The following is a 21,025-nucleotide window of genomic DNA, read 5'->3' as shown; positions in this document are numbered from 1 at the left end:
TATTTAAAGACACTTTCTTCTTTTCTTCCTGTGGCAGTAAGATGAGAATATAAAAGAGACGTATACCACGCACCACATATTTGTAAAGCAAAAACAATATTTAGAGTATTTGGCTTTGTTTTAACCAATGTGCTGAATTTTCCTAAACGCATGTCCTCCTTTATGATTTGCCAAATGACACATGAATTTCTTTAACATGAGTTTTTATGAGATAAGGACCCAATCTCCATAAAGCTGTTAGCACCATAATTCTCTCACCCAGGAAGCCACTGGATTGATGTTCCGATCACTGACTTTCAGTGTGTTGGGCACCTTCTTTATATCCAACAATTCATGTGCACTTTCAAGTCTCAGTTTACACATATGATCAGAAACATTGTCCTAAGGCCAGTGCACACCATGCTGCCTCCACATCCGCATGACAAATCCGACGGCCTAAAAGGCCATTGTCAGCCTAACTTCATCTTGCTTATTAACCATTTCCTTTATCCTGGACAAAAAGACTTCTTGTACATGACTGTGTATTCTTCCTTTACTATTAGAAATTGTTGGGAGAGACCATAGCTATTGGGAGGAAATAAGCAATTCATTCTCACTCTAAGCACATCCAAGTTGTTGCCGTCTTTTCCAATTAATGCCTTCTGGAAGTCAAGTCTATACTGAGCTTAAAAAACAGACAGACAGACAAAAGCCAGAAAGCAGCAGTTAAGACACTCAGATCAATAAGGCTTCCTAAATTCACCACCCTTCAGACCACAGTTAAGAAATTCCACTCAAAGGACATTCGAGTCATTAAATCCAAAACCTGTTCAAAATAAAAGGACAAAAACAAAATCAAAACACAAAAACTCCATGGCTTTATTTAAGAAGTGCTATTTAAGCTATAAAGGATTTCCTGTTGGTCTTGTTTTCAATCATTTTATAGTGTTCTTTTGTTCTTGCATTACTCTATATCCAAATAATCACATATGTAAATGACTCAGTACAACAGTAGATGCCACTGACAATATAAACATTATCATTTATCCAGAAGCATTATATGCTCATGCAAAAATGGCATTAAAAGCTTGTGGTCAGATCAAAAAACCACAACTATAATTGTTTATTTATATAGCTCACCATTATTCTGTAGCGTAAGTTTACATTTTCAAAAATCTCTAAACATCGCTGAGTTGGCCTTAGAAGAGTGAAAAATGCAACGCTCGCCTAAATGATTAAAGACAAACAACTTAGGTCCAAGCATGCAGCACGATGCTTTAATATGGAAATTATTTACTTTGCCCTGGCTTATAGTTTTCATTTTGATGCTGCCCTTGAAGCTCCATGATAACAGGGCCATTCAGTGGAATTTCTGCATTTTTCTCTGTAGTTCAGGGCAGCTGGTTTCTTTCCTCTTGAAGCAGAAAGCTAAAGTATATTTATCACTCTAACAGTGACTCAAAACAAACAGGAAGTCTTCATCAGCCGGCTCCTGGGCATAGCTGATATTAGGTACTGGCAGAAAGGAAACAGAGACCTCATTCTGTGGAAGTCCGACAGAATGTTCATGCAGATGCGGCGATAACAAAGTTAGGGATGCTCCAAATGACCACCGTGTTCTCCCAAGATTAAGTGCCCTCGCAACGCTCGCCAGTTTTCAGAGTCTGCGAAAATTCCTCAGGAGTTTTCCTTTCCATTTCAGTTTGAAAGAGTAGTTTGAACTGGATACCACGAGCCTTGTGAACCTATGCGCCAAAGAAAACCTGGGAGGGAGCTATTCTGGGAGATTTGGCTTTGATCTGGTTGCTAGGAAAAAGCCCTGCTTTTGTCTGCAAGTATTCTGAATGGCTCCTTCAGTCAGAATGAGGCCTGCAGGTCACTGTCTGAATTAAGTGAAGAGGATTTTTTTTTTAATGCTAAAAATGAAGTTGTCGCTGTGTGCCATAATAAAGCTGGAGAGAGAGGATGGTGCCGCTGAGCGACGGCGACAACTTAAACTCCAAGGTAGACTGTGAAAATCACCGAAGCGCGCTTGCAGATCAAATGCATGCAAATATTCCTCAGTGGCATGTATGTTCCTAGAGACGCTTGCCCTCACCTCCTTTTTCAAAGAAAACCTGTGTCGGATTCAAAGCCCACTTTGTTTTGATTAATAGACATTTTTGCTATCAAACAATGTTTTCACCTTCTAAACAACTAGAAAGGTCAAACATTCACACCTAACTTTTTGCAGCTAAACCAAATTCGAAAGGGGTGGGGGGGGAGACTGCAAACTACTGATATTGAATCAAAAAATGATTAGGTAACACACTTTGGGAGGTCCTTTAAGAAAATTTTTTCTTTATTTGTTGACTAATCTCCTTGTTTATGATAATGCTCATACCTTTGTAGAAGGACTTTATAGCCATTATCTAATCTTCTCAGATCCTGGTGAGGTAGAAAGCAAGCAAATCTTATCTCCATTCTCCAGATGAGGACACAGAGACACAGGGAGGTTGAGTAACAAGCTCACATTTTAAGTGGTACATTCTCTCCAGTTGGAAAAATGACAGTAGGGCTCCGGCTTTGCTTTTCCGGGAATGGGGCTGGCTTTTCACCCAATCACTCACATGTTCACCAGCCCCCTTTCAGGCCAGCATTTCTACCGTGACCAGACTGAATCGCCACACAACCTGTTGGAAAAGTACGCAGCCTCCTGGCCCAAGTGAGGCTCACACCCTTGACCTTCGTTTCTTCGGTATCTGGTGCCAATGAACTGAACCGCACACTGAAAGCCACAGTAGCCCAAAGCAGAATGGGACCAATCCAAAAAGCTCCATCACTCCCTTCTACATAATTCTGGAAGAGGAAAGAAGGCATTATAGTTCATGAACTTACCTAGCATCGCTGTCTCTCAAGTTTGAAGCATATTTTACATTCCAAGCAAACCGTAACATATGCAATATAAAGGCAAAACTAAGAGAGCTGAGAGGTAAACTACATGAATAAGAATTTAACCACAGTAAGAAAAAAATGAACGAAGGGAAAGCGTACCAAGGCCGGCACCTTCAGGACCACAGCATCTTCATGGGCATGCGGAGTCTCCTCCCTTGTCTTAGTGGTATAGGTCAAGCCGGTAGACATAGAGAAAGGTAAAAATGAGAGCGATCCTTCTCCAAATAATATCAGTCACCCCTCTCCTGCACTCTCACTCTTTTTAGGTTTATTGAGATATGATGGATATCCTCTTTTAAAGGAAGTAACGACCCTGATTGCACAGGAGACGTTCTAGGGAAAATATATGCAGAACAACTGTAATGTTAACCAGACACAAACCCACCACCAGGTGAGGGGAAATTATCTCCTGAAAACAGGCTGGGGAAGTCTCTATTCTATCCGAGCACCTTCTAGAAGTTTCAGACCCCGGAAGGCAGCCTGGCCTATCTTCTGGAATACAAAATTCCCTGCAGAACACCAGGCAAAAAAAAGTTCAGGAAGCTCAAAACAGACGCCACTGCCAAAAAAACAGAAGTGTTCTCAGGGCAGCATATTCTCTCCCAGAATGTTTCCTAAGTTACTCAAATTTCTTCTCAAACTGCAGATACAGTTGTGTATCGGTGAACACTATGAAAATGTCCTTAATCTAGCTCAGAAAGCTACACAGCTGAGCTCGGTTTTGGTATCAAGTACACAGATCCTGAACTCTGCCAATCCAGAGCTACCAAGTGCTCTATGCCCAGCTCCAAATGTGGAGAAGGACTGAAATGTCTTTCCAGATCCATGAAGTGGCAACAGGCTAGCAGTACCCATTAGCCAGACCACACACTGGTTCTTCGAGCTTTGCAGAAGACCAACACCCCCAAGACCCCCAGCCAAGTGGGACCCAAACCCTGAGGCTTGCACTGCCCTTACTTCTTCACTGCTGCCTTGTGCAAACATTCTAGCAACCCAGGAGAACTTGACATTCATTTCTCACAGTGTCACCATGGCTAGAGCTAAGCAAAAGCCAAAAATGAATTAGGTAAATATAGGAGTTTCGGGCGCAAATTCAGCAGGTGAATTTATTTGCAAATTACGCTTTTGAAGCTTCTCATTTAAGATTCTCTTTAGAGACATGGTAGGGAATTTTATCATTCTTAAAGTAAAGCAAAGCAGTATTTGATTTCAATATTTGGTGCATAGCCAATCATACAAAAAATACTTAATAAAAGAATCCTTTTTGAAGTTATTATGCATTTATTACAGGATTATCGATTTCAGTAATGAGAATTTTATTGTTAGTATTGGGTTGACATGAGACAATTTTTTTCCTGGAGATTTCTCTATCATTTAATTGAGTCACCTTATTCCTTCTGCCCCAATACACAACTGTTCCTGTTATTCTTTGAATTAATTTGGATAAAAGCCTTCTACAAAAGCCATCTTTCTGGATCCACAACCTCCTCTCTGAGCATTTGTTAACACATTACATTATACTAAAGTGAATCCACCCACAAGAAATTAGACAATCTATCCTGGTTTTAATATTTTTTGAAGGCTTACAAAGTGCTAATCACTAAAGCAGTGATTCCGAGCCCTAGTTTTGTGATAGCCTGGGGTATCTCCAATTGCCTCATAGATCTTAAAAAAACAAAATTCAAAAAAAAACTTTCAAAAGAAAATTAATTATAATTTTTATTTCATTTGAAATATAAATATCTGCCATTGCAGATAGGAAGTGTGTGTCATGGTAGGACTTGGTGGTCTGGAGTCTTGTTAAAAAAGAAAAGAAAAAAACAAGCAACAATAACCCATTGAAACTCCTCAAAGCTCAAAATCATTATGCTTCCCCCCACCAAAAGAAATACTATTCTTATTCCTAGGAACAGAAATTCCAACACACACCTTCTTACAGGCACAAAAAGGAGCTGGGACAAAAACCCATTCCAGGACATTTCCTCAAAAAGAATACAAATAAGGTGTGTCACACATTTTCATGAATAAAATAAACATGATAATATCTAATAATACCATTGCGCTATTATACGTGCCTAAATTACAGTTGTACTAAGAAATGAGAAAATCCCTGGAATAGGACCAGGATTGCTTTTTAATTGTCCATTAGAAAAAGCAAAGAATAAAATCGCCTGCTATGATTTCCTTTTGAGATCATTCACCTTATTTTTAAAATACGAAATCAAAAACATATTGAGACGCATGGTGAGGCTGAGCAATGAAACCGAAGCAAACTGTCTCCTCTCCTCAGCTCAGACTCAGCAGCTACAGCAAGCCCACAGTGCCAGCTTGAGACTGGCAAGGCAACTAGCATTGCACAAAACAAAATCTTAATTTTTCAGTTCCAAGCTGATTCCATTGAGAACATCTCTCTCGTCTCACCTTTTCTTTCTTTCTTTTCTTTTCTTTTCTTTTTTTTTTTTTAAATTTTCCTGAATCGAGATTTTTCTATTTAAGGATGTTCTTCCATTATGCGAGATGCCCCCTAAGCCAATGGGAAAAAAAAAAAAAAAAAAAACGATGACGCTTTTATTTCACACAGATTCCTCTCCCGGGGCCATATTCCATGAATGAATAGCTTGTAGGACACACCGCTAATAATAAACTCCACCAACTGTGCCAACACAAGTGTGAGAAATGCACAGGGAGGCAAAGGCTGGCCAAAGGAATTCTCCCATACCTGCAGCGGCTGACTCCTTCCAAGAAAGCTGTTGAGTCTGCTTGCTTACATACTCGCTTATTTGCCAGGAAGGTATTCCTTTTAAAAAGTAAAAATAAATAGTTCCTACAACCTCCTTCTTGTCTTGAAGTCACTATTTCTGCTAGAAAATAAACCTGTAAACCCCATCTGTTAAGATACTGGAGAACTCTACTGGACAAAACATACCAATATTTGTTGTAGGAGCAATCCCAAACTGACTAGAAAAGGAACTGGGAACAAGGAGGTCATTTCCCATTCAAATTTAAATGTCACCACAAAATACTGTTGAAAAATCAAACCCATCAAGAGTGATTGCACATGTCACAGACTCATCTCTTCTGATTTCCCTAACACTTGTATGAGAGTGTTACTGTCACTGAGTTGCCTGGATTCCAAAGAGCATTCCAGTTGAGCTCTCACCCACCCTGTGGACTAACTAACACCACTTTCTTCTCCTTTTAAATCTCAGGTTTGTCCCCCTCACTCCCCCACCCCACAACACAAAATGCTTTTCGTCTACCTAACCACCCTCGGTTAGCTGGTATGCAAAGAAGAAAGCGACTTGGTCAATTGTTGAAATGGAACATAATTAGAAAATATAGCCGCATAATTTAGTCCACAATCTACCTCACTTACTGGATAAAACCTAAGTTTCTCCCCATTACTCAAGCCATCCTCATTCCCATTCTTTTCATTCATTCTTCATCTATTTAACAAGTATTTATTGAGCACCTACTACATTCAAAGCACTTTGCTAGGCACTGAGTTTGTAGCACTGGAGAAGACAAAGCCAGTCCCGTTCTCTGAAGCCAAAATTCTCCTGGAGAGAAACAGACAAAGATGGAGATTGTCTTAAATAACTTTGGGAAGTTATAAGAAATACAAAGAAAAAAAAATTGGATGGAGACACACAGACTAATTTGAAAATAGTGACCTTCATAACAAGTGAGGGAAGAAAATAGTCATGGTTATAACATTTCAGGTTGGTTGTCCAGAGAAGGGCTCTCAAAGACTAAGATATTTGAGCTGATATTCTGTTAGAAGAGCCAGTCAAAAAACAAAAAGAAAAAGAAAAACAGAAAAAAGAGTAAAATGCCCTAGAGTGAGAACGAGCTTGGTGATTCCAAGGAACAGAAAGGAAGCAAGAAGCCTGAAGCATAATGAAAAGCAAAATAAAGTAAGCCTGGAAATCTGAAGGACCTGGAGCTTGGAATGTGTTCTAAACGCAACAGACAGCCTTTGGAGGATATCAGACAAGCAAGTGACTCCATCTGACTGAGACTTCCAAACCTCGCAAAGGCTAAGGAAGGATCCAAGAAGGGCAGATTCAAGATATATTTGAGAGTAAAAACAAGAAAAAGGATTTTAAAAAAATGACTGCCCTTTTTTTTTTTTCACTTGAACAGATGAGTAGATGGTAAGTCATAACAGATGGAAATGTTTGGGAGGAATATTAGTCCCTTTCTTCTAGGTGTGAAAGGTAGAGACTCACTTAACCAAATTCGTCCCTCAGTGGTCCTTGGACACATGAAAAATGGACTTTTATCAGCTTTCCTTATGTTCTAGTGTCCTATTTGAATCACATTATTCTAGATTGCTGGCATGTTTTTCTACTCCATTTACATCAGTTTCAAACCCTAGTTTAATATCCAGCTCCTCTAAGATTTTGCTGATTAAAACTCTTCTCCTAATGATAATGCCTTATTAATATCCATTCTTTTCATTTTTATTTTAAATCTTTTACTCTATTTTATACTTAGCTCTACAGAATTGAGACAAGATCCTTTGGCCTTCCTCTCTTTTTCAGACCCTCCAGCCCCCCCAAACCCCCACCTCCCCCCCAGGCCTACTTCCCAATGCAACATATTCCCAACAGCCCACCAAGATCTGTGTTACCCACCCTGAGCTTGGCTCCCTCTCCCCCCACCCATTACTGTTCCAGAAAGACTCCCCCTCTCCTTAGCTCCACCTGCCACACAGTCCAGTCAATCTTTTAAGACCTAGATCAAGGGACCTCTTTCCAAGAACCCATTGTTGACCCCTCCCCAATCAGAGGTGATCTCTCTCTCCCATCCCCTAGGAGGCAGTGGAGTATAATGGTTGATGTCTCAGGCTCAGGGGTCAGATTCTCAGTTCACAGGCCCACCTCTGCCTCGGGCTAAGCTGCAAGCCCCTGGGTAACTCATTAATATGTATAGATCTCTGCGGATTCATCTGGAAAGTATATGTGAGGCAAGGGATGACATAAGAGTACCTGTAACTCAGAGTCCTAAGGATTGAGATAACACACCTGAAATATATCACATAGCCCCTGACACATAGTAAGGACTCTCTGGTACTCCATATTTTTGTTATTTTCATTTCAGCATTCTTTGGCTTTCTGGGAAAAAACAGTCTATACTGTGGTTGCCTTTAACCATCAGATTAAAAGCTCCCAGAAAATATACTGGTGCTTTCTTGATCTTTCTATTTAGTAGATATTTTATGAATATTTATTGATGAATGAAGGTGAACATAAAATAAACAATTTTAGGGGGGCGCCTGGGTGGATCAGTAGGTTAAAGCCTCCGCCTTCAGCTCAGGTCATGATCCCAGGGTCCTAGGATCGAGCCTCGCATGGGGCTCTCTGCTCAGCAGGGAGCCTGCTTCCTCCTCTTTCTCTGCCTGCCTCTCTGCCTACTTGTGATCTCTGTCTGTCAAATAAATAAATAAAATCTTTTTTTAATAAATAAATAAACAAACAAACAAACAATTTTAAGGATTTTCATTTCTTTTTCCCAAATACATTGATTCTTCTTAAAGCAGAAATGACACCTTTTCATCTATTTTAAAATTCCACATTGCTCATTATGCACAAATACTGTGTAGTATAGTATACAGTCTATATTTTAAATAATTTTTAAATTTTCTGAATTGGTAAACCTTCCTGTTCAATACAAGTAATGCATATATCATGCTAAATTCACCAGGAATTTAGAAACAGAAAACTATCTCTTCATTTAACCTAAACAGAAGGAATTACAATGGGGCATCATTCCAGTTCACAGAAATTTTCAGGCCTCTGAAGACCCAGAGTCAGGCAGGAGGTTCTTGTTAGTGACATGTGCTCTCTCATCTACATCAATTAATGTTTATTGGACAAAGCATGGATGCTGTGTGTCTTGTACACATTTTCTAAATGTGAAGACACTATGTCTGCTATCTTACCTGTTAAGAAAGACATCACTCATGGCCATAGTAAATAATAAAAAACACACATATCTCTATAGATTTATGAATAGTATTGTATCTCATCTCACAAGAGAAGAAAACCCTTTAGTGAATAGGTAGATCTTGATGGGCTTTGCAACATGACAAAGTCTAGTAGAGAAATAGAGGTGAAGAATGTGGATTTGAAACTAATCGAAGGATCAGTTGTGGCTTAGTTTTTAAAAAACTAAAGACAGCATGCTAAAAGTGGGGTAAAAACGATTAAAAGATAAACTTGGAGTCTCTACCTCTTTCTTCACAAAGCATCACTTACTCTGACAAGGATTTCCTATAGTTTCTGGTAAACATAATGTCCTGAACTTTGTCCCTCTATTATCCCACATCTCAATAATTACAGATGTAAATCATACAACCCTACCCAAAGAATGTCATTTTTCCCTACAGATGAGCTAGTATCAAAGCCCATAATAATTATGTCCCAATATACTCCCACCGTAGTTTTTGTCTGTTCTTCTGTTTTCTTTGTCTTCGTTCACCCTTCTGTCCTTCGTTTCTTCCTTCTTTTCTCTCCTTTTTCCTTCTGAATTTTCCAGCACTTGTGAATAATTTGGTCAACCCTTCCAGCTGACCGTCTGTGTCTTCAGTCACTCATCAGCAGCTATATTCTTTTCCACAGATTGAGTTATTTAACTGTGCAAGTTCTTGTCTCTAATACACACTCTTTTTTCCCTGGTTGAGTTATAACACATACTTTTTTCATCAACCTCTAAAACAAGTAACAAAGACTCCATTCTTACACACAAACTCCAGAATCCAGGGTAAGTTCCCACGGAGCATCCATTTAACTCTCAATATTTCCATGTCATGATCTACCTATATGGCAGACCCTGAATTGTGATTTAAAAAACAGACAGACAAACAAACAAAAAAAAAACACCTTGTCCAATTCTATCGGTATAATCCCTGTCTCTTGATGAGATAACTATTGTCTGTTCTGTTTCTTAGTTTCTACATACTTCTTTGTATCTTCAGAGATTCACCTCTAGTAGAGCCTCCTTGGATTACACAATCCAATTAAATAAAATGTTGGCCTATGTCTTTCTTCCTCATGGATTATTTCTCTGCCTAGCTACTAGTAGTTATCTTTCCATTACCATTCCAGTTAACTACATGCCAAAACCATAATCTCAATACATTTAAGTATTCAGATCTATTCTGAAAGTGACGGACCGCTCCTAATTTTGCCTCCCATATTTACTCCTCAAAATAGCTGTAAGAACATATCCACTCTTGCCCCTCCTGTTTGGTTGTTTTTTGGTTTTGTTTTTTAATCTCCCTCCTCAATAAAACGTATATTAAAATGAAGGATATTTATTTTAATTTGTCAAAATTGATCTTTGACTGCATTTGTTGGCCTTTTGTCTACTGAAAAACTGGAACATGGAGAGCAATGAGTAAAAGATATTTCTGGAAGGAAAGATATTATCTGACATAGAATTATTGTAATAATAGAGCTCTTTCCCCACCTGCTTCAAAACTAACTCAGAATTTAGAAACTGAAGTACAATTACTCTAAGTGGAAATTTAAATAGAAAGTAAAAAGTTCATCTACCTTATTTCTTAAGTAGTAAGCTCCCACAAAGGTGAATTTTGTCTATTTACTGCTGAATCTCCATGCCTAGGACAGTGCCTGTCACATAACAGAGGTTACTTCAATAAATAAATGTTAAATAAGTGAGCTTCTTTACCCAGAAAAATGTTGAAACTTGTTTACTAGCTGTCAAAAGTAGGTTCCTTAATGCATAAAATAGTATCAACTGTGTAACTTGCCCCCACTTCCTCCTTTTGCAGAAAGCCAACAAAAGAACTGTAACTTTTTACCTAAGGATCAAAGGTGTCAACCTATTGGCTCACATTACTTTAAAGTCTTGGATAACAGTCTTTGGTTATTTTTAGATAATTTCTTTTGTTTCAAGCTTGAAAAGAAGTATTAACAAAGATCAAAAAATAAATCACTGATTCAGAGCAGGAAAATGCATATTAAGAAGCTCAAAATATAGTATGTAGAGGCTGTGAGCTAACCTTCCCAGAATACAAGTCAGATCTAGCTTTAGATACTAAAGAACTATATCAGTCCCACTTGGGACCCATCAACATAAAAGGAATAAGGAGAGCTTAGAGAGTTGAAAGTCTGAAAAAGGAAAGAGAAAAAAAATTATAGAGTGACCAGGCATCCTCAAAACCTAAACCCATGAAGCCAAGAGGTAGAAAGATACAACCAAATTGTAACAACAGATAACTCTAGATTGTGAAATTTTGGGTGAGTTTATTCTCACCTGTAATTTCCAAACATCCTACAGTAAGTATTTAGAACTAGTGCAGTCAGAAATAATAATAACAATAAAAATACATATACTTTTAAAATCGAGGGGGAAAAGCCAAGGGTAAAAATCAGATGATAGATGAAGAAAACTTAAAGAATTAAGATTACATGGGCAAAGGAGAGAACGCATATTGGTGACTTAAAAGTCTTCATTGTTTAAAACAACCACTTACCTAAATCTATTGCAGAACACATGGGATGGGCTTATTTCTTACTAAATAATCATACACACGTGTGTGTGCCTAAACCTACACATACAACATATACATGTGCCTATACACATTCTTACAGGGAGTGAGGCTCCCTGAGAAAGGGTAGAGGCACACAAACCATGTGAAAAAGAAAAAGCGCCCCTAATTAGGACATCACTTAAGCAGCAATTCTCACAGACTGACGAGATGTGAAGAAGGGAGAACAGGAACAGAGGAAAAGGAGTGGCCCTTCCCAAGAGGACCCAGAAGGATGTCAGGACAAGGAGACCTATTTCGAATTAATGTTGAAATACAATGCCTCTTGTACCACAATCAAGGTATGCCCATGGAAGTGTCCGACGTGTGAATGTGCCCTCTGGAGCAGGAGAATGCTCAAGGATCACTCACCTACCATCTTCCAGGCCGAGGGTTCTGGATAGCCCAAAACGATACGGGATTAAGCCATCTCTCTCCTAGGGTGATCAGAAATGGAAGGTCTTGTCAAAAAGAAAGAAAGGACTCCAAATTAAGCTCTTTTTTGCTCCCCGAAGCTGACTGGAAGCACTCCTCCTAGCTCCCTATCTTGATCCAAAATTATCTGGAGGAAAACAGACCCTAACCTAGTGTAACCTCCTCGACCCGTCCTGAAGCGGAGGAGTTGTGTCAGTCTTCACAAAACTGCTACTTGTGTCCAGTTTTTCCCTTTCCAGTTGTCACAGGAATAGTAAAGAAGAAATCAACATTATCCACATAATAAGAGGTGGCCTCTCTTAAGGATCATAATTGCAACAAAAAGACATTTATCAAGAAAACGTGTTTACTCAGAGGCATCACCCTACCAGCAGAAATACCAGCTCATTGGCAGGTGCTATGGTGAATTGGGGAGCGAGCTGGAGGACACATGGGATTTCCCTGGTTCTGGAAATCACATTGTATGGGTAGTTGTGTACCTTCGACCTCAAGACAATTGACCACATATGTCTAGGATTAGAATGTTTCAGGTCAATTCAAACCTTCACACTGGATCTGGACCAAGCAGATACAAACCACAACCAAATCTAAACCTTTCCTTTAGGACGGGAGCCCCTTCTAAGCTCTCCAATTTCCTCAGGCAGTGCTACAGCTGAAAACGCAGCCAGAGTATTTAACAACAAATTCGACTGGCTTCATTCTTCATAGAGGAATAGCGAGGATTTACCCCAGCATCAACAATGTGTCAGTGACTACCCTGAACACTCCTCACCCTCTGTTTCTTTGGGATCCTTTAGGAGGCGGTTCAGTCCTGACTACTCTCTCTAAAGTTCAATTTGAAGAAATTCAAAATTCCTAGGGAGTCCCCCACCAGCAGTAGTCAGAGAGGTAGATCTAGAATAAGTCCAGGAGTAACCCAGCCCCAGTCACTTCAAGACAGATGAAGGCTACATAGTACAATTGGATAAGGAAGATGGGAAAATCGTCTTATTATGGAAGGCCCGCGTCATGACTTCGCATCAGAGCAAATTCGGATGGAGTTCCAAACCTGAATCATTCTCTTCAGGGTTATTGACCCATCTTATCTGGTTCTCACGCAGATCACTCACTCATACTCTCTCTCCATCCCTCTCAGCTCTACCCTCTGCTCTCCTGAGACAGAATGGGTGCACGGAATTGGTAAGAGGTGACAGATCAAAGGGCAGCGTCACCCTGCTTGTCCCAAGGTGTTAGCCCTAGGGCTGACCTGCTACTCTCACTTCTACCCACAACCCTTTTGTTTTCTGATATGTACCGAAGCTTGATCAGAAACCTTTCCCTCTCCCCAAGCCCTTCTCCCCACCCTGTCTTCCTTTTCCTATCTCATCCCCTCTATGTGCCCACGCACTCACACAGACACACCTTCTCGCATGTAGCCCTGTTGCTTCAAAGGGCATCAAGTTCTCAACAGAGAGAAAAGGCAGCCTTCAGACCTCACTGAAGTCATGTACTTACACCCCAAGTCAGAACCTGACCTGGTTCGGGGGCAGTTTCCACTTACTAGTTTCGCAGTTACTCCTCAATACCACACAGAGATCCGTTTCAAATAACTTTTCTTTAATTGGAGCTTGGACAGCCCACATTTAAGGGCAGGTACTAAAACAAGCCAGAATTTTTTTTTTCTGCCTCACTTCTTTCAATACGGCTGGCAAAAGATGACCAGAGTAACCCTTGCGCCAGTTTCTCTTTGTTCTCCATGACTTGGGAACCTGCAACAACTCGGCTACATGTCAAACAAAGCGGAACTGTTTTGGTGGTAGCAGCAATGTGCCCGTGGGGAGCAGGGCCACACAGATGCTGGAGAGGCCCCTCTTTAAACATCAGCATTGCCTCCCAGATGTGTCCTTCTTAGCATCTAACACTCCGTGATGCCAGGAAGCAGTCCCTCCACCTGTCTTAGGTAGGGAGCTCTCCACTCCGCGCCCCTTCTGGTCTGTACTGAAGAGATGGGAAGGGAAAAGCCTCCAAGGTGGGGAGTTACAAGTTTATGTGCAGCAACGAGGCGGCCATATCCTTCTGCTTTCCCCTGAAAAATCAAGCATCACCTTATCGTTTCCTCACCAAGATTAACTCCTGCTTCCTGAAGAGTATTTCTGAGGTAGAAAGCAGAGGTGGTGAAAAAAGGGGGAGCTGAAAAGTCCAATCTGTCAAGCTCCATTTTAGAAGAAAGGAAAACTGAAAAGTGAACGTATTTAACATGAGCCATTTCCTGCACTCAGGAGAGAAGAAAGCACGCTAGTAACTGTGCAGGAGGAGATCCGCACTGGTGTTATCTCTGACCTGCAGCTTAGCCCCAGTGTCTCAGCTGCCAAAAAGCTCCCATTCAACGTTGTGCTGAGTTCATCAATGCTCCACGTGTCAGGATCCTAACAGGAAAAAGCAGGACAGACAGTCTCTCCATTCAACCGCCTGGGGACCCCATGACAACTAAAATCCCTTCGCAGACCGTCCGTATCAACCTTCGGCAGGTCAGAGCACGCAACCCCTTCAGAACCACAGGCTCAGGCCCACACCCTTTCCCCTTGTCAACATTGTCACTTTAAACAGAACATCGAGCCTTATCACGAAACCTGAAGTAAGTATGACAATTAAGATGGATTGCAAAGCCTGCTTGTGCTTCACAATTAACAATCACTTGGCAGCGGGTTCCACGCAACTGTTGGGGGGTATGGCAAGAACTTTATCCCTGCTTAGTGTTGCATTAGCATATTTAGTAGGCTGCAAGACATAATTCCTAAGATAGGAACATATTTTTGTCTTTTTTAAAAATCTGCAACTAAGCTAGAATATGTAGAAACTCTGCACCAGGCAATCAACGTGCAAACACCAAGACAGAGCCGGGGAGGAGGACGGCAGGGAAGGAAGTGCGCCCCAGCGCGGAGGCTAACCCCGACCCGGGACTGCTTCCGGTGTCACAGGCTGGCTGGAACACTGTGGCAGAATTTAGTGGGAGCTGGTAGTACCCCAGTGCTGTTGACATCAGGTGATCACTCCGTCAGAGCAGACCTACATGCTTTAATCCCACATATGGGGGGGTGGGGGTGGGGGGCAAACAACAACAACAACAACAAAAAAAAACACCAGAAAAAAAACAGACCCTGAGATGACCCTAGTGGTTCCGTAGCAAGCTCTGCATTTTTCAGAAAAAGCACCTCTTCATTCTCAGTCTCTGAGTAATAAACAGTGCTGATAAAAATCACAAAGACACTTCACGCCACAAATGTAAGGCCTCTTCATCAAACTTGCCATTATTTTCCCGTTACTTGCTGGCCCATCTGCCACGCTGATGAAAAGGATCGGCGAACACCCAAACTGGACCAGTTACTGAAAACACAACCGGAGGGACCGCCCCAAACTTCTCCAGCGTGCTTATTACGTATGTTCAGCCCGCAAGTCCAAGCAGGCCCTGGATGGGGGCTGGGGAGGGAAAGAAACAGAGCCAGATCTTTCTGAGATAGCCAGGACTTTGTCTTTCTTGACATCTGGGCTGCAAGAAGGCAGGATATCCTGCCAAATATACTACAGCTGTGAGACCCACCTTGTGATTTAAGACACTGCAGAAGCTGAGGAGCACAGAGGACATAGGTGTGTTTTCTGAGAAAGAGACCTCACCCTTTACCTCCAGCAAGAGAAAACACACGCGCATGCGCGCGTCCGCACTCGAGCGTGCCCGCACACCATCAGTTTAGGTGAGCAGCTCTCCAGTTGCATAAAAGAAAGCATATGAAAGTAACAAATGCAATTTAGCACACAAAGTCTTTCTTTACAAAACCAGGAGAGTAGCAGATTAAAGCACCTGGCAGTCTTGGCAGGCCAAAAGAAAATCTAAGCTGTGACAAAACAAAACAGGTGTACAGGTATAAAACTCTTGCTTTCCAATAATGCCCCTCTCTTCACTGGAATGCTTTGACAGGTGCAGAAGTTCAAGTTACAGTGGGGAAATGGCAAATAAATACACAGCATTAGCGTCTGACGTGCTTGCTGAGCACCGGGGATGTTAATAACTGGCAAGGTACACTAATCTCTGATTGCAACATTTGGTTTACCTTAATCTGGAGGGACAGCTGTATTAAAGAGGGAATTATACTAATCAGTTCAAGGCCCTTGCATATAAAACTTCCCATTAGGCTTAAAGTACACCAGCTTATGCTCATTCTCTAGGAGCCTTACATCTGGTTCTGAATAAGGCTGCCTCTCATTTGCAAGGTACAAACTGAAAACAAGGGGGAGGGGGGCTGACAGTTGCTGGAGGATGGGTGATAGAAGAGTAAGCTACTAATTCTTTGAAATTTTTAACAGCACAAAACTAGCTTCTAGGCATCTTAATACTAAAAGAAAAAAAAAGAAGAAAAAGAAAAAAAAAAGCATGTGTTATCAACCCTAGGCCATTTTTTCCTGTTACCGGAGGTGACCAACATAAAATAAAATTGATGATGTCAGTCAAAAACAGCTAAGCACAAAGCTTGGCTTTGTTATCTTAAGTCAGAAGGTATGATAGGCCATGCCATATGGCTCTAATCCGCCTCTATCTCCCATCACCTAACAGGAAACCTTCATGTAGCATGACCTTATTTGGCTGGTTCCAGGTTAGGGCTGCCCAAAGGGGATTTTTCTGTTTCTGCTATATCCAAAGGTTTATGTTGATTTTTTTCTGAGCCCTGCAAACTATAAATCCGACTGATTACTCTGCACTCTTTTGCTTGACTGAGCCTTTACAATCAGACATCCCCGTTAACAATAAGCTCCTAATGAATCAAACATCTATGGCATTAGTTTCACCTAGCTGCCTCTTTCCCATGCACTGTGCTGCTTTGTCAGACCTGGTTTGATGAGAAAAGCTAGTGACACTTGCTGCACCTATTGATAAACAATTCAGTAATGAGGGGCATAACAAAAATTACCTAAAACAACCTGATTAAAAATGACAGGCAAGGCTTATTCTATTGCTCTATAGCGAAGGTAACTCCAGCTCTGCATAGGGAAAATAATGAGGTAAAAGGAAATTTCCTTTTTTTTACCAAGGACTTCCCTTCTGAATGTGTGTTTATGGTAAGATTAAATTTTTCCAGTGATGTTTGAAATTCTTTTAGGTTATGTGATTATCAATAATGGTAGGGACTCAGAGAGAATTCAGGATGCTTGCCTTTCAACTTTCTGAGATGAACTCCCTTTTTCTGCTTAAACTTTCAGAATAACCAAACTAACTTTCTTTCTTCAATATGAGTTTAGTCATTGAGAAACTCAACAGCATAATGTTAATAATTAGGGGAGTGTAGTGTGGGCAGGAAAAGAGAAATTCTAAGATGCAAAAAAATAAAATAAAATAAAAAAGTTTTGGGACAAAGTAGAAGAAATTGCATGAATGAAATCCTCCCCTTAAAAGGAATAATTTCGCCTTACCACGGACATTGAAGCTCCTTTTATCGGGGTCACCCAGCAGACCTTTGCAACTCGAAACAAGCTTATACCCAGAGGAGGCCAGGCTCTTGTGAAAGCTTGATTCAAAGACAGAAATGTGTGGGTTTTGCAATTGTGTGGCAGCATGTTGGGAGGGTTTCCACCAGTGCACAGATGCACTTGAAAATCAAATATGGACACGGGGAATGTTTTTTGGAGATGGAAAATGAGTGCTGATGACATGTTTATACTTCGCAGATGGATCCAGTACAGAACCATTTTTTGTAAAGACACAATATCCACCATTTGCTGAAAAAAAAAATTTTTTTTTGAGCAGCTACAAAATGGTGGCACAAAACGTGAATATTCCCATGATCCATGCCCCACCTGTTCCTCGGTCTTACAACTGTCTTCCATCCTGACTGTAATCAATGACTGTTGTAGTCTTATTTTCTTTTCAAATGTTATCCAAAAGAATATGAAAAAAGAAACACAAAACACAAAGGCATTTGGAAGAGCAAAATGATTTGCAATTAATTTGCTACATATGAAAAATTGGAAAATGACAAATGCTATTAAGTAACAAATGCTGAACCGGATCCTAAAAACTGCATTTTTAATTGGCATATTTTTTCCTTAAATTTGATACCAAATCAATTTTTGAATGTTTTCTATCTAGAGTCTAGAGTGGCTCCTTCATTCCTTCTTTTGGCCCCAGCATAGGTCCCTTAGGTATTTGAATCTCTGGAAATTACAAATGCTGAGCATGGTATTAATACTATTTATTGCCTTATTATTGACACATTATAATGATAAGTAGTATCAATTATAATAACATGGAAAGGCACAATATGTATAGGATATGGGCTTATAAGAAGATAATCTACAGCATTAAAGTGCCAAAAAACATTAATAACATGATAAACTCTGCTCAATTGAAGTTATCAGAATAATCAAATCTTAGCTTATTGACACCATCAGTATTATTAAACTTGCCATCCTAGGTGTGAAATATTGATAAAAGTGACCCACTTCAAAAATACAGTGACTATAAAACAAGGAAGAAGCTATGGGTCAGAAACACAAAAGTTAATAGCTGAATAATTTAAAATAACAAAATCTGAACACATTTTCAGACCTGATGAATGAGTATGTTTTCCAAGTATGTTCCAATACATGACATTAAATTTAATTTTTTTCTGAGTTTTGGTCAGACAAATTAACTTTTCCTGATGTTTTACCCTTCTTGCCATCTGTATTCAGCTAACCTTGAGTCAATCATATTTTTATTCTAAGTATTAGTCTGAAGTTAAGAATTAGAAATAGAATATGAATCACAGCAAATGGTCAAGCCAGCGAAGACTAGATAACAAAATCTTGAGAATATACATAAATCGACATGTTCTTTCAACCTTGTAGTTTTCTGGCAGTGTACCAAACACAAATCTGTCGACCTACATCCTGTGATTCTACACCCTGTTATCATCTTGAAACTAACAAAACCCTGTGTACCCTTCTCAAAATGAAGTAAGTACTCATTTTTACTGCTGGATTTTTCACACATGTGAAGAAAGCCGAAACATTTATAAATCCTTATTTTTTTTCTATCCTTCATAAAAACAAAAGTTTTAGTCATAAGCTTAAGGTACTCTTAGAGTTCTGCAGAAAATGTTAGTACTCAGCCTCAATTAAACTTAATCAAACTTTGAAACAGTCAAGAAATATGAAAATATATCCTGTATATATGATGTCATGATGTTCTTAATAATCATTCAGCAAATGCATAGGACATAGAACTGGGGGAAAAAATAAGAGATCATTTGTTTCCATTTACTTAAAATATTAGGGAAAGGAGATCTGAGAAGTAATAGAACTATGCAACTTCACCTAACTAGATTGCTGGGAAATTGTATTTCCTGAGGTCTGCTTTATTCTACCAGACCATTTTGTTTGCAAATCTTGCAGTGTTTGATGACAGTGGACTAAGTTATTGGTCACCTATTCGCTAAGTATTATATTATCATATTATTAATACAGAGTTCAGAGAATATCACACTTAGAAAATCATTGTATAATGATATAAAAATTAATAAACTAGGGACACCTGGGTGGCTCAGTTGGTTAAGCAGCTGCCTTCGGCTCAGGTCATGGTCCCAGCATCCTGGGATGGAGTCCCACATCGGGTTCCTTGCTCGGCAGGGAGCCTGCTTCTCCCTCTGCCTCTGCCTGCCATTCTGTCTGCCTGTGCTCGCTCACCCTCCCTCTCTCTCTCTGACAAATAAATAAAATCTAAAAAAAAAAAAAATTAATAAACTAGATTCTGCCAGTTCCAGTTCCTAAATTGTTGCCTAGCTATAAAGCCAGCACCTCTTTAAGCTAACTAAGCTATTAGTCAGTAAGTTAATTATGTGATAATATATCAGGTCCCTGGTAACAAGCAGAAGTTATGTAAGGATGCTGTTAACCAAAGAATACCTTAAATATAGGGACCAAGGATGTTGATCTGGCTTGAGACCGAAGAGATCCAGGGACAAAACACTCACTTTGTAATCCTAACCATGCCACAGATGACTCATTTAAGGAAGAACTAGAGAGCTTTCCTATATCAAAGTCAACACTGACTTGCAAGGTAGTAAAAGGTCCGAGCTTTTTAGAGCTAGAAGTTCATTACAGTCCACTATTATCTTCTTGGCATCTTCTAAATAGAACAGCCAATATTCCCAAGTAAAGCTATCTTTACTTAACAAAGTTGAAGCAGTTTTCCCGAGTCCTAAGTTTAAAGGTGATAAAGCATGGCGATCCCACAAGCCGATTAAGCTACTTCCCAAAATGCTCACTGGTATCTACATAGTAACTGGTGGAGGTCCATGGTTCATCTCTTCTATCCCTAACTTCTGGCAGTGGTCCCAACTCTGCCACCCATTATAGGTAGTAGATGTGTAGAAGAAAACATGTTTCTTTTTGCTGTGAAAGGGTATGGGTTCATCAGACGTTTATATTCCAAGAATCAAAAAGTTCTGAAGCAAATAATGCTTGGCATAAGTACAGAGAAGGGAAAGCTTCCATCAGTAAAATTCACAAATGTCTACCCAATGATGATACTGAATAGTTCTTAGTTCTTATATACAGCTTTACCATCTATGATATTTATCTAATGCCTTTACATCGGTTGGGTGCTATTAACCTAAGAACAATTTAAATATAGAGATACTGAATGTCAGATATGGCTTTAGGCACTTTGAGACAAGATGCTCTGGACTTTCCTAAGTTTGGTCTAAGAAATATTCTGGATGGAGTGTGCTTCCCACTGTGAACATTAGTTACATAAAGGTGTATATGAGTCTAATTTTCCTACCTGGGTCTATTATGTAAATTTGTTTATTCACATTCAGCCACAGTGATTCATATATCCTAATCTTTATTTTTTTTTTAAGGTTTTATCCATTTATTTGACAGAGATCACAAGTAGGCAGAGAGGCAGACAGAGAGAGAGAGGAGGAAGCAGGCTTCCCGCCAAGCAGAAAGCCTGATGCAGGGCTCTATCCCAGGACCCTGAGATCATGACCTGAACCGAAGGCAGAGGCTTTAACCCACTGAGCCACCCAGAGGCCCCTATATCCTAATCCTTTTTTTTTAAAGATTTTATTTACTTATTTGAGAGAGAAAAATAGAGAGAGCACA

At 40.0% G+C, this 21,025-nt stretch overlaps 1 long non-coding RNA gene across 1 annotated transcript in view; it reads right to left on the bottom strand.

The window, feature by feature from the left end:
- Window positions 1-834: 834 nt before the first annotated feature.
- Window positions 835-21,025, bottom strand: part of LOC131826982 (uncharacterized) — a 31,339-nt gene continuing 11,148 nt past the window's right edge. Inside the window, exons 5-11 of the long non-coding RNA XR_009351831.1 lie at window positions 11,846-11,910; window positions 6,390-6,473; window positions 5,633-5,710; window positions 5,335-5,437; window positions 3,871-3,953; window positions 3,013-3,072; window positions 835-2,817 (exon numbers count right to left, since the gene is read on the bottom strand). This is a non-coding gene — a long non-coding RNA (uncharacterized LOC131826982). The remainder of the gene's footprint in view (window positions 2,818-3,012; window positions 3,073-3,870; window positions 3,954-5,334; window positions 5,438-5,632; window positions 5,711-6,389; window positions 6,474-11,845; window positions 11,911-21,025) is intronic.

This window comes from Mustela lutreola, chromosome 3 (assembly GCF_030435805.1).
Source record: "Mustela lutreola isolate mMusLut2 chromosome 3, mMusLut2.pri, whole genome shotgun sequence".
Lineage (NCBI taxonomy): Eukaryota > Metazoa > Chordata > Mammalia > Carnivora > Mustelidae > Mustela > Mustela lutreola.
Note: the sequence above shows the minus strand (reverse complement) of the source record. Positions and strands in the feature narration are given on the sequence as shown.